The sequence below is a fragment of the Haliotis rufescens genome, unplaced genomic scaffold (assembly GCF_023055435.1).
Source record: "Haliotis rufescens isolate VD_foot unplaced genomic scaffold, xgHalRufe1.0.p SCAF_10, whole genome shotgun sequence".
In the NCBI taxonomy this organism is placed as follows: domain Eukaryota; kingdom Metazoa; phylum Mollusca; class Gastropoda; order Lepetellida; family Haliotidae; genus Haliotis; species Haliotis rufescens.
The window spans coordinates 835,562-848,314 of record NW_025963780.1 but is presented as its reverse complement, the minus strand read 5'-3'; the positions used below and the strand labels follow the sequence as shown (position 1 = coordinate 848,314).

Genomic DNA, 12,753 nt, shown 5'->3' with positions numbered 1-12,753 from the left:
AATGCATGTCATTAATATAATACATTATTTTAACATAATATTATCATTAGAAAGAAGCGACGTCATCCTGATTGTTCTTTAAGCGGGTTAAGTCTGATACGTGGGTGTGTTACAATATCCCTGTGATTTTATGTTCCGATGTGATATTGTAACGTCTCAGTAACATCATGTAAAATCCGTGGCGGTCGGGTAGCCTGGTGGTTAAAGCGTTCGCTCGTCACGCCATGCCGAAGACCCAGGTTTGATTCCCGACATGGGTACAATGTGTGAAGTCCATTTCTGGTGTCCCCCGCCGTGATATTCCTGGAATATTGCTAAAAGCTGCGTAAAACCATACTCACTCACTCATGTAAAATCCAACAACAAATGTCTTCTTCATACTTCAGTGGCGCAAACATACAACATTCATATCTGTAGCCCTGTGAGTGTACCACTAAAAACTCCCAAGAGACGCAGAAAAATCTAAACTCTTTTAAGAACCACTCTTTCAAGGATATGTACACTGGCAACATATATTTTACGCCCGTTTCCAAAGGTTCATGGAAAGTATGTTTGGAACATGAAATTGTTGATAAAGCATGTTTCATATTTGTCTCCCGGTTTATATAAGATAAATCACTTTCCCTCGGGTTCTATTTTATTTAAAATGCTCATCCTCGGGATACATTCTTTGGGGCTAACATCCTCTTTTCAGATGAGGGCCGTGAAGCTCATAAAAACCTTTGGACTCTTTGATCCCACATATAACCGATAAATCATTACCATCTTTTTGTGTCATCGTTTCATGCTTTCTAGGACCGCCTCCGTGGTCTAGTGGTAGAGCGTCCGCCCGGAGAGCAGAAGGTCCGGGGTTCGATCCCTGGCCGCGTCATACCAAAAGACGTTAAAAGATGGTATTTGTTGTTACCCTGTCTGGCGCTCGGCATTAAGAGGCTAAAACAAGGACTGGTTGTCTCGGAGTAGGTATAGTGTGTCTGTGTGGGGTATTCATGTTAAACTGCGGCATGGAATCTCAGTGAGCTAGCACTACAAATCGGCATCAGTCCGGACGAGTACAAGCAGCCACACAAACACACACACGTCCCTGTAGAAGTGCAATAATCTTGGACGCGACGTTCAACCCCATTTCACCTCACCTTGCTTTCTACAGACACAACACAGGTTACATCTGTATGCATTCACCTAAGTAGGGAGAGTGTGTCAAAGAATATACCTACCAATGTACAACAAATTCAAACCGGTTGGTCCAACTCTTCCTTGAACAAGGCTTTGTCTCAAAATTTGTGAAAAAAGATTCACAAATATAATAAATATAATAAATTAATGTTCAATTTTATATCATGATAGATGACAACATTTAACAATGAAACCTTGTTTACTCAACTTCAGTGTTGACGTCAGCTGGGCTGGACCGGGTTTGATATCACTTTGAAAGGTATTTCAGTTATATGGCCAATATAACTTCAAGTGTCTTTGCAGAATCCTTTCAGGACTGTAGCATAATATTGCCTTGCCTTGATCTTCACGTGACACCATGTATTCTGAGGGCTTTGAGTTATTGGGTAATATTGTGTTCTTAAACCTTTTAATTTTGAGTATTATAAAATGTAAGGGTTTTATGCATTTTTTTTAGATGACAGCTAAATTGTTTTAAATGAAAGTTTATGACATTTGGCTATAAACTGAAGGGTTATCAACGATTAGATATCAAAAGATTGATCTAAAGATTGTGGGTGCTTGCTTTCTAAACCCCCTTATCTTGGGTCCCCCTTATCTTGAGCCCCCTTATCTTGAACCCCCTTATCTTAAACCCTGTTATCTTGAGCCCCCTTATCTTGAGCCCCCTTATGTTGAGCCCCCTTATCTTGAGCCCCCTAATATTGAACCCCCTTATCTTGAACCCCCTAGACTTGAACCCCTTTATCTCGAACCTCCTTATCTTGAACCCCCTTATCTTAAACCCCCTTATCTGGAACCCCCTTATCTTAAACACCCTTTCTTGAATTCGTATATATTGAGCCCCCTTATCTTGAACCCTGTTATCTTGAGCCCCTTATCCTGAACCCCCTTATCTTGAACCCCCTTATCTTGAACCCCCTTATCTTGAGCCCCCTTATCTTGAATCCCCTTATCTTGTACCCCCTTATCTTGAGCCCCCTTATCTTGAACCCCCTTATCTTGAGCCCCCTTATCTTGAACCCCTATATCTTGAACCCCCTTATCTTGTACCCCCTTATTTTGAACCCCCTTATCTTGAATCCCCTTATCTTGAGCCCCCTTATCTTGAAACCCCTTATCTTGAACCCCCTTATCTTGAACCCCCTTATCTTGAGCCCCCTTTTCTTGAATTCCTATATCTTGAACCCCCTTATCTTGAATTTCTATATCTTGAGCCCCATATCTTGAACCCTGTAATCACGAATCCCCTTATCTTAAACCCCCCTATCTTGAGGCCCCTTATATTGAACCCCCTTTTCTTGAATTCCTATATCTTTCATTCCAAGTTATTGAGACAATAAAATATTCACATTTTTAGAAACATTTCTAGAAACACCATGCCACTGCAGTGACAGTGGAACAATGTAATACTATCTAGTACTGTACACACTAAAACTCTAGCGTATTGTCATTCATGCTAAACAACAACCTAAAACACATATCAACTTCAAAATCCCTATTCTGCATGCCAAGAACAAACTTATACGTTTAGGGAGCAAGAAATATCCATGGTGGTTGTCATAGTGACGAGACATCTAACAACCCGTGAGGATGCTGAGTTTGAATACGTCACCAACAACCTATGATGGTCGTAACATGCAACCAAATGGATCAGGTGTTCAGTCTCGCTGAGTTGATGAGGGCGGGGGTCGTTGCTCGCAATATCGATCACTAGACCGTCTGGTTTCTGCTCGATTATTTACAGGTAGCCGTCATATAGCTGGAATATTGCTGTGCGTAGAGTTAAAAAACAAACAAAGATATCTAAAGACTGTCTACCCACGAAGTCTAAGGTGATGGCGCATTGACTGAACTTCTTGAAACAAAAAGATAATATTTGTTTTTGAATAATGTCTGGTGTGTACATGCAGCTGCTTGTATGTAAAGATAAACGTTAAGCAAATGTGTTCGTTTTGCAATTCAGTGGATGGCAGTTTCTATTTATCAAAGTTTTAATGTCTCGGCCCAAACAATTTTTTGGTACTTTAGAATTGATAAATGATATTGAGTCCGGGAACCTCAGTCCACCATCAGGGACATCGATCCAGTTAAAAAACAACAAACCACTGTGCAAAAGACTCACATAGCGTTAACATTCAAACATGACATCCAACATCCAAGGCCAATTGGAAGGTGTTGATAGGCTGAATGCTTTCAGTTGGTGGGACAACGTGACATAGTATATACAGGCGTAGTGTCTTTGAGGTCATAGACAGAACATTTACTGTGTGTACATACCGTATTAAAGACACAGTCAAAGCGACAGAACTATTTATGTCCCAAGACAAAATAGTTGCCCGCCATATTGGCAATCCAGGAAAAGGCAAAAGACCTTTCAATGTTAGATTTGTAAGCACTGATTTAAAGCTCTTGGTACTGAATTAAGTAGGAAAATATAACACTTTTTAATGGAACGATAACGGGATAAGCTTGGTAGTTTGAAAGCCACCAATGAAGGGGGTTAATGTGAAACAATACACGTAAGCCGAAACAGAGCAAAGTCACCCGAGCTTAAGTGTCCATCTACTAGTATTAGCGTCAAATAATGCGAAATCTAATGGGGCAATCCAACAAACTGGCACAACACACTTGGTAGAAGTGCAAGCCAACATCTATAGCCCAACGTTTTGTGCTGAAATCATCAGCATATAATTTATGAACCCACTATGTCATACTTCAATACAACTATGCTTGATGGCATACAGCAATAATGCTTGTTTGGCATAACGAGGTGCCAAAATAATCACTATTGACACTTTTCTTTCATGTTCCTTCCTTCACTTTAAAAAGTAACATTGCATAAATTGTATATTCTGTAACAGAAATGTGTTGGAAATTAAGATTTTGTACCATTCCATTAAAAGTAATTAAAAGATTATTACGAAATAAGTGATCGGGATAATGTTGACACAAGGGAGATAACTCTTTACAATGGTTTTCATAAACGTTGTCATTGGGATACATCTTAAGGAAAATAAAAACACCTAAGATAAGAGTTTTTAGTGAATGGATTATAAGTTTAAACAAGTTCCGTTCTACAAAGGAGAGCACAAATACATTTCTCACTAAATTTCAATCAAAAGAGTTATTTTACAGCAGCTTCAATTTATGATAATTTACCATTAGGGTAACTTACACCTTTCAATGAGGATGTACGAATCAAACGAGCAGTACTAAGCCTACAAATTAAATGTCCTTTAGATGGATCAATAGGAATTGTTCTAGATACAAATGCTTTATTTACTCATTCAACTTGTCATGTATCTTTTGGTGGTTGGCTCTTTGAGATGTCAATGGGAGTTATCTCCCTCACCGTAATGTCTGCTTCCATGAGCCTCATGATGACTGGTGATTTCTTAAATTTGTCAATTGCTCCTTTACGAAAATAGTGAGCAATTGAGGTGATAACCCATTTTGAATTCACTTAGAGACTTATGCAATTATCGTGGGTAATATGGAGGACTGTCAAGTCCAGATTCAATTATTTACAGACCGTCATATAGCTGGAATATTGCTGAGTGTGGCGTTAAACAACAAACCAACCAACCAACTAAAGATTTAAAATATCATCACAGATGCAAACGACATTATGTGAAGAAAGCAGACGAATTGTCATTAAATTATCATGTTGCTCCATGTTCAAGTGATCCAGAAAAAATATACCTTCAGGTAGAGCATGACAAAGGCTTCAAGCAGCTTTCGGGTTATATTCAAACAACTATCATTGAGGGGAATGATGCAGAGATGCTCACCTCATTACACAATACTTACTTACTTTTTTTCTGACAGATAATTACAGGGCTGACACATTAGAATGAAATATTTTCAAACGTTTCAAAGATCACATACCAGCAGTCCACAAACAACGATGCTCAAAACATCATCAAATGTACTCCCATTTCCCAAGCATTATTGCTGAGGGAACAGCAAAACCACCAGACACTTTGATGTGTTTCTTCTGGAAATCCACACCAAAGACAAGAAAATAAGAGAACTGCAATGCTCTCGTGACCAGTATGGGCAACTACTATTCTTGGCCTCATCAACTAGTGTGGATTTGAAAGAAGTTTTCAGGTGTCCGTTGACACCAGTTCCACCTTGTCTAGGTCAGATAGATGGGTCAAATCAACGGATAAATCAAATTTGCCCATGTTTCTTGAAAGCAAAATTAAATCACACTCATCACCTGACAGAGTTGATGTGATAATTATCGATGGGATGTACGTATACTTTGTTGAGTCTCTGACAAACCTCCCTCTCCTGCCAAACTTGTACTAGTATCCTGTGTAGAAAATGCTCCACGCATAGAATTTGTGTGTGACAAACCCGACAATCAAGGACATTGAAAGATAGAAGCGTGGTGAAACTGTTATTGAAACAGTTGATACTGGATCGCTACAAACAAGACCTAAGGAATTCCATCAGGCTTTAAGATCTCCATCCTTTAAAACATCATTCCTTAAATTTCTTGCCAATGAATGGGCAAAGGATGACTTAAGTTCTATCCTAGGTGATCACACACTCTGTGGTGCCATTGAAAACATTTGTTATGTGTACACAGCAAGAGGTGGAAACATTGTTAGAGCTGTAGAACCTCATCTACCTTCCTCCCGTGAAGAAGCTGACACCAGAACTATCTTTCATCTGTGTAATGTCTGTGAAGATCTTGACTCCCCAAACATATCTGTTAGGGCATCAGATACAGATGTACTTGTTTTGCTGCTTCATCACTATAAACACCTGAAAGGGGTACATGTTTGGATTGATACAGGGAACAGCAGCAACAACACAAGACGCTACATCGACATCAATACAGTTGCTTCTGTAATTGGTGAGGACATGTGTCAAGTACTTCCGTCTGTACACGCTTTCACAGGGTGCAACTATACAGCTACATTCATCAGAAAGGGAAAGTGTCGACCCTTGTAAATGGTCCAGTCATCAGAAGACTTCAAGTCAACATTTAAATGTACTATCAGAAAACGTTGTTTCTGGAACTGAGAAGTTTGTGTGCGCCTTATATTCCAGACTAGAGATATATAACATAAATGACATTCGATGTATTATTCTTAAACAGAGGTATGCTCCACTTGACAGGATTCGAGAGTGTGAACCATGTGTGTTTCCGACATCCATGAGATCATTGGTTGAGAAGATCAAATGAACAAACTTTGCCTCATGTCAAAGGAACTGACAACCATCCCCAATGCTTTAGAAGTAAAAGATGCTGATACAAGCATGAGTCACAATTTGGTAGTGAAAGTGATACAGACTCAGATGAAGAAGATTAATCTGGTAGGTTTGTCATGTTTTCAAGATGTGAGCTGGACAAGCATGACACTTAGCTGCCAGAGAAACTGAAGTAAATAGCATTAATAACAATTTGTGTAATTCCAAACAAGATCATGGCTCTTACAGCAGGCAACATTCAACTGGGTCAGTAACTGTTTGATTTATGGCAACTAGATATGCAAATTTGGATAGTTGAAATATACCTGAAATACTTACAATCATGTCGTCATTTAGATTGATGAGAAGAATTTCAAAATATGATGCATATGAATTAATTATCCTAGTTACATATATAATAAACATGTATTGTGTAGACCAAGTAAGATATGGAACTTCTTCAGCAGATATCCTCATTGCAAGTGATATAACGTACGCTGAAGAATACTTATTGTAAAATGAAGCTGCTGTAAAATACCTCTATTTTGATATTTACATCCCCAATATTGGTTTGGTAGTGACTTTGCTATTCGTGTTTTCCCTACTTTAGAAAGCACAATTCTTTTCACCCAAGAATAACAAATTTTCTCAGGATTATCTAGCTTTTGTCAAGTACTGTTTTCTTGTTGGATGTCAAAGCCTTCTTTAGGGCAAGTACTTGTATACAAAGGAAGTCAAGTATTTCCGTTTGACTCAAGAGACATCAGTCAATAAGACTAAATACTCATTTAGGCGAATTCGTCTATCTTTTAGTGCCAAAGAGACATATTTAGGGATAGGTCCACTTTGCCCATTTTCCCCCATCTAGCCAAGCCAAGGTTATCATTAGTGAGTGGAGTTAATTAACTCCTAGGTGTTTTTTGGTTGCTGCCGCTGTCTATGTATCTTGCTGATTGTCTAATTTATTTAGGGGGGCACAGGTGGCCCAGTCGTCCAAGGCGCCGCGATTCTCTGTGCAGAGTTGCGTCCCTTGGGCACGCCAGAAACCTATGATTGTGGGTTCGAATCCCGATTCGTCCCAATTATGTTTCTAGGTTTGTCAGCACCATACCCGTGCTCGTGGGTTTCACCGAAGTGGTAAACGTCTGACACCTGCATCACTTCGGGCTTTCCTCCCACTTTAAGCTGACACGCCGTGATATAACTGGAATACTGTTAAAAGCGGCGTTAAACCAAACTCACTCACTCACTCGCTCACTCACTCACTCACTCTAATTTATTTAAGAATTGACTTTCACTTTGTGTGAGTTCATTGGAGTATGAGCGAGTGAGTGAATATTGTTTTACGCAGCTTTTAGCAATATTCCAGCAATATCACGGCGGGGGACACCAGAAATGGGCTTCACACATTGTACCCATGTCGGGAATCGAAACCCGGGTCTTCGGCGTGACGAGCGAACGCTTTAACCACTAGGCTAGCCGACCACCCCTATTGGAGTATGAAGCTTCATAGAGTGAGGGCCAAACTGTATGAATGCCGGAGCTTACGTGCAAAGGAATTCCCAGGTGTTTCCCCATTTCATTTCAAGAACACAGTCTCGTCCAAAACGAATGAACGTCAAATTGTGTCATTCATACACTTATGAACGTCCATTTCGCGGTCATGTGACCGACCTCTCGTCAAATGGAAAAGCTATATATCGTGTAAACGTCAAATTAAAAAAATATAAATTAATAATAATAATTTATAAAACTTAAGACCACCATGGAAGCATTGTCAGGGCCTGGGCCTGGTCCAGGCTGGATGAGCCAGTACCCCCATCGTCTATACTACTCAGACGGTGTAATCAGTTGACTATTGGTCTTGCTGATTGCCTTATCGGGGTGTTGCTTTAGTTGACGAAACTTGCATATACGTTCAATGTTTATTTTTTATCTTTGCCTGTGACAATTGGGGTCCAGTCACTTTAGATTGTCTCTCTTTGACTATATCTAGATGGTAATAATAAAACTGTGAACTTTTACCACACTGTCGATGATAACTTCATCTACATTTGTTAACACACTAGTCCCACGAGCTCAGCTCTGTGACACCTGTCATGCATAGACATACATACATTTATGTTACTTTGTCTGTCACAATATTCCAGTGCTCTCATATGATATAGTTGGAATTGTGCATTCGAATTTGCTTTTAGAAAAGATTTCTTGTCATTATGGAATGAATTTGTCGCTTTTATTTACAATTATGTAACGAGTCCACAAATGAGATTATTTTGTACAAAGCATATTATTTGTGTGTTTGTTTGTTTTTTGTTTTAATGGCGCACCCAGCAATAATCCAGCTACAGGACGACGGTCTGTAAATAATCGAGTCTGAACCAGACAATCCAGTGAATGACATCATGAGCATTGATCCACGCAATTGGGATATGGTGACAAGCATCAACCAAGTCAGCGAGCTTGACCACCCGATCCCATAAATCGCCTCTTACGACAACCATAGTCACCTTTTATGACAGGCATGGGTTGCTGAAGACCTATTCTACCCCGAATCTTCATGGGTCAAAACATCTATAAAGTCACAATGACACTAGTTATTCTCTGGAAGTGCCAGAAATATAAGTCATTTCTCAGAATCTGAACTAAATTGAATGACGAGAATATAGTGTTGGTACGTCCCATATATAATGCTTTCACAAAGATCAATGTTAAAAGAACATAAATGTAAATAAAAGAAACATGAACTTATTCGCATCATCAAATAAAGAAAGTGTGTTTCATCTCTATTGTTGGTCCTCTAAATTGTGTGGTCCTGTAAAACAATGTACAATATTGTGAACCATGAATCCAACTTGTAAAACACATGTGGTCTATATCGTCTATTGAACACATGTACGAATGAGTTGTGGCCTATAAAAGAAATTATAAGATGGATCGATTAAGAAGAAACAGTTCAAATTACCTTTTCAGTATCTGGGATTGTTGAAAGATATCTGCTGGCTAATAGTTTGACTGAAGGTTGTGCGCTTATTTATACATGTTAGTATGTACATTTAACACGTCCCATTTTAATTCTCGAAACCCAAAAGTCCAGAAACTCTACGCTCTTTGCCCAGTCTCGGTTAAAGGTATTTACAAAATTAAACATGCCGTTTTCATGGGAACATACCAAGGAAGAAAATATGAAAAAAAAATTGTTTAAAAACTCAATATTTAGACTATGTCGCCCATGGGCCTGCCCATGGGCGAAGTCTGGCCCATGGGTAGGCCCATGGGCAGGCCCATGGGCGAGAATATGTTCCTTTACTTAAAACTCATGTTTTTGTTTCGCAAATACATTAAATGTATTCATTCAAGTATCATGACACAAAATTTAACTCATTTTAACTTAATTCAACGATATTATAGCGATATTGAAATATTTCGCCCATGGGCGAGAAAAAGGTTTGACCCATGGGCGAGTATATGTTCCTTTACTTAAAACTCATGATTTTGTTTCGCAAATACATTAAATGTATTCATTGAAGTATCATGACACAAAATTAAACTCATTTTAACTTAATTCAACGATTTTATAGCGATATTGAAATATTTCGCCCATGGGCGAGAAAAAGGTTTGGCCCATGGGTAGGCCCATGGGCAGGCCCATGGGCGAGAATATGTTCCTTTACTTAAAACTCATGTTTTTGTTTCGCAAATACATTTAATGTATTCATTCAAGTATCATGACACAAAATTTAACTCATTTTAACTTAATTCAACGATTTTATAGCGATATTGAAATATTTCGCCCATGGGCGAGAAAAAGGGTTTGGCCCATGGGCGAGTATATGTTCCTTTACTCAAAACTCATGGGTTTTTTTCGCAAATACATTAAATGTATTTATTCAAGTATCATGACACAAAATTTAACTAATTTTTACTTAATTCAACTATTTTACGGCGTTATCAAAATATTTCGCCCATGTTTACGTCAGTCCCTTTCAAGCATCAACTAACTGTTTGCAAAGTATATTGTATCATGTGAAATATACTTTATATTATATCATTACATTACTATTTAAAAAGGGCATTTGGTTGGATGTTTCCTTTAGTTCTACAAATTTCACCTGTTTTACATATTGTAGCGATCTTTAATGAACCCGGCCTTACCTCTCAAAACGTTTTGACAGTTTATCATACGAATTCATGTGCGTGTACTCCAATTCATTGGAGTTATTTTCCACAACATTAAATTTTAGTTAGTTTCTATTTCATTTCCCATTTAATGTCCCGTTGATACATCACACTGGGCAATTACGTGACACCAGGTATGCAATATACAGGTACGCGTGCGCGTATTTTAATGAAAAAAACTATTCTTCTTTTATTGCTTAACGAATATGTTCCTTTACTTAAAACTCATGTTTTTGTTTCGCAAATACATTTAATGTATTCATTTAAGTATCATGACACAAAATTTAACTCATTTTAACTTAATTCAACGATTTTATAGCGATATTGAAATATTTCGCCCATGGGCGAGAAAAGGGTTTGGCCCATGGGCGAGAATATTTTCCTTTACTTAAAACTTATGTTTTTGTTTCGCAAATACATGCAGGTGTTCTTACTATTTTCATGGCACATAATGTAACACAATTTTACTCAATTCAGCTATTTTACAGATTTATTGAAATATTTCGCCCATGGGCGAGAAAAGGTTTTGCCTTCGAAATCCTTGATTATTATATCATGCCAGAGTTCTGAAATTCAGTGACAATGCTGTTGAACAGTAGAATCTGATTGACGTATTTTGCAGAACCTGTTTGACACTATGGGTTCCAGGACCACTAACACTCTGAGCTGAAAAAGTTTGGTCCTAACCGCACCCAACATCTCGAACCCGGCCTTATCTCTCAAAACGTTTTGGCAGTTTATCATACGAATTCATGTGCGTGCACAACATTAAATTTTAGTTAGTTTCTATTTCATTTCCCATTTTATGACCCGTTGATACATCCCACTGTGCAATTACGTGACAGGTACGCATGCGCGTATTTTAATGGAAAGAAACTATTCGTCTTTTATTGCATAACGATTGGCTGAATATCTTACATTCTAACGAAATCTCGAAATAATTATTTAATTACAAGCAGTGTCGAACTGACCAGTAGGAATTATGTTTCAATGCGATTGAGGAAAACGTGAGTGAATATTGTGACACTAAAGCAACTTTTAACTGCATTGTCACTTTTGGTATGAAAATGGTAATAGTTAAGAAAAACGTAACAGCCTTCTTATGATAATTCTCATATTCTCATTAGTACGTTGTGTCTAATTACAGTGTCGGCCTTATTTACAGGTGATTCTACAATACTTGTTGTCGGTCAATTACAATCTGCCACACCACGCGTGAATAAACAGTTATGCAGGTGTTGCTGTGGGCAAATACCTAGCCTGTACATGTATATTTTTGTGGATACATGTATTACATATTTTCGTTGATATGTGGATATATTAAGCACAAAGACACAAAAAGTTTATGAAAGATGAATTTGTGCCTTGATATATATATTCAACGCGAACGAAGCTTGTATTTTCTCCGCGATCCTGATGTGTATCATCGTTTAATTGGTCATTCATTAAAAGTATGTTGTGAGGCGATATCAAAGGAGCGGCTCAATATACACAGTGTCGTCCGTTTCGCGTGAACTACCACCCTACCCTGTCAGTAAGAGTTATGTAATCGGTACACAAATATATTTGGTGCGATGTCAGTGTGGAAGGAGTTTGAATTACGTCCGCCAGTGGCCACAGAAAGTATAGTACCAATCAACAAGGCCAATGCCGTACTAATAACCTAGTGACTCGCGTAACAACGGCTGTCAATATGTCTGCTACATCTACCATACCATCATCCCTGTCACAACTGGCGTATTAACGGCTTATTCAAAATATTAATTGTAGAAATGTCGTTACCAGACTAACGTACGTCGTATTCAGTCCTCAACTGGATGTTACATTCCTTATATCAGTTAACAGCCCTGTTTGTGAAAATATTTACTAGACATAAGATTTAAAGACTAATAAAATCAATTGTAAGACCGCATAGACCATAAAACCGAATAAAATATGTCTTGGTATCATCTCTTGTGTATTAGATGATGGCAATGACCGGAAATGTTATAACATTAGATTAAGAAGGAGAAACATTAAAGTGTTTTACAATACTTGGAAACATGAGCAATAAGATGTAGCAACATAAACATGCATGGAATAGGGAAAAAGGATGAAAACAAATTGAAAAGGATTTTAATACAAAATTATCGAACTAAATAACTTGCCTGAACAGAAAGGGTACCCAAACTTGTTTGACAGTTATTT

General features: G+C 38.2%; 1 protein-coding gene across 1 annotated transcript in view; it reads right to left on the bottom strand.

Annotated features, from left to right (window-relative positions):
* The window catches only part of LOC124112061, a 42,472-nt gene extending 39,087 nt beyond the window's left edge, over positions 1-3,385 (bottom strand). Inside the window, exon 1 of the mRNA XM_048386294.1 lies at positions 3,302-3,385. The gene's annotated coding sequence lies outside the window, so the exon portion shown is untranslated. The remainder of the gene's footprint in view (positions 1-3,301) is intronic.
* Between the last annotated feature and the right edge of the window lie 9,368 nt (positions 3,386-12,753).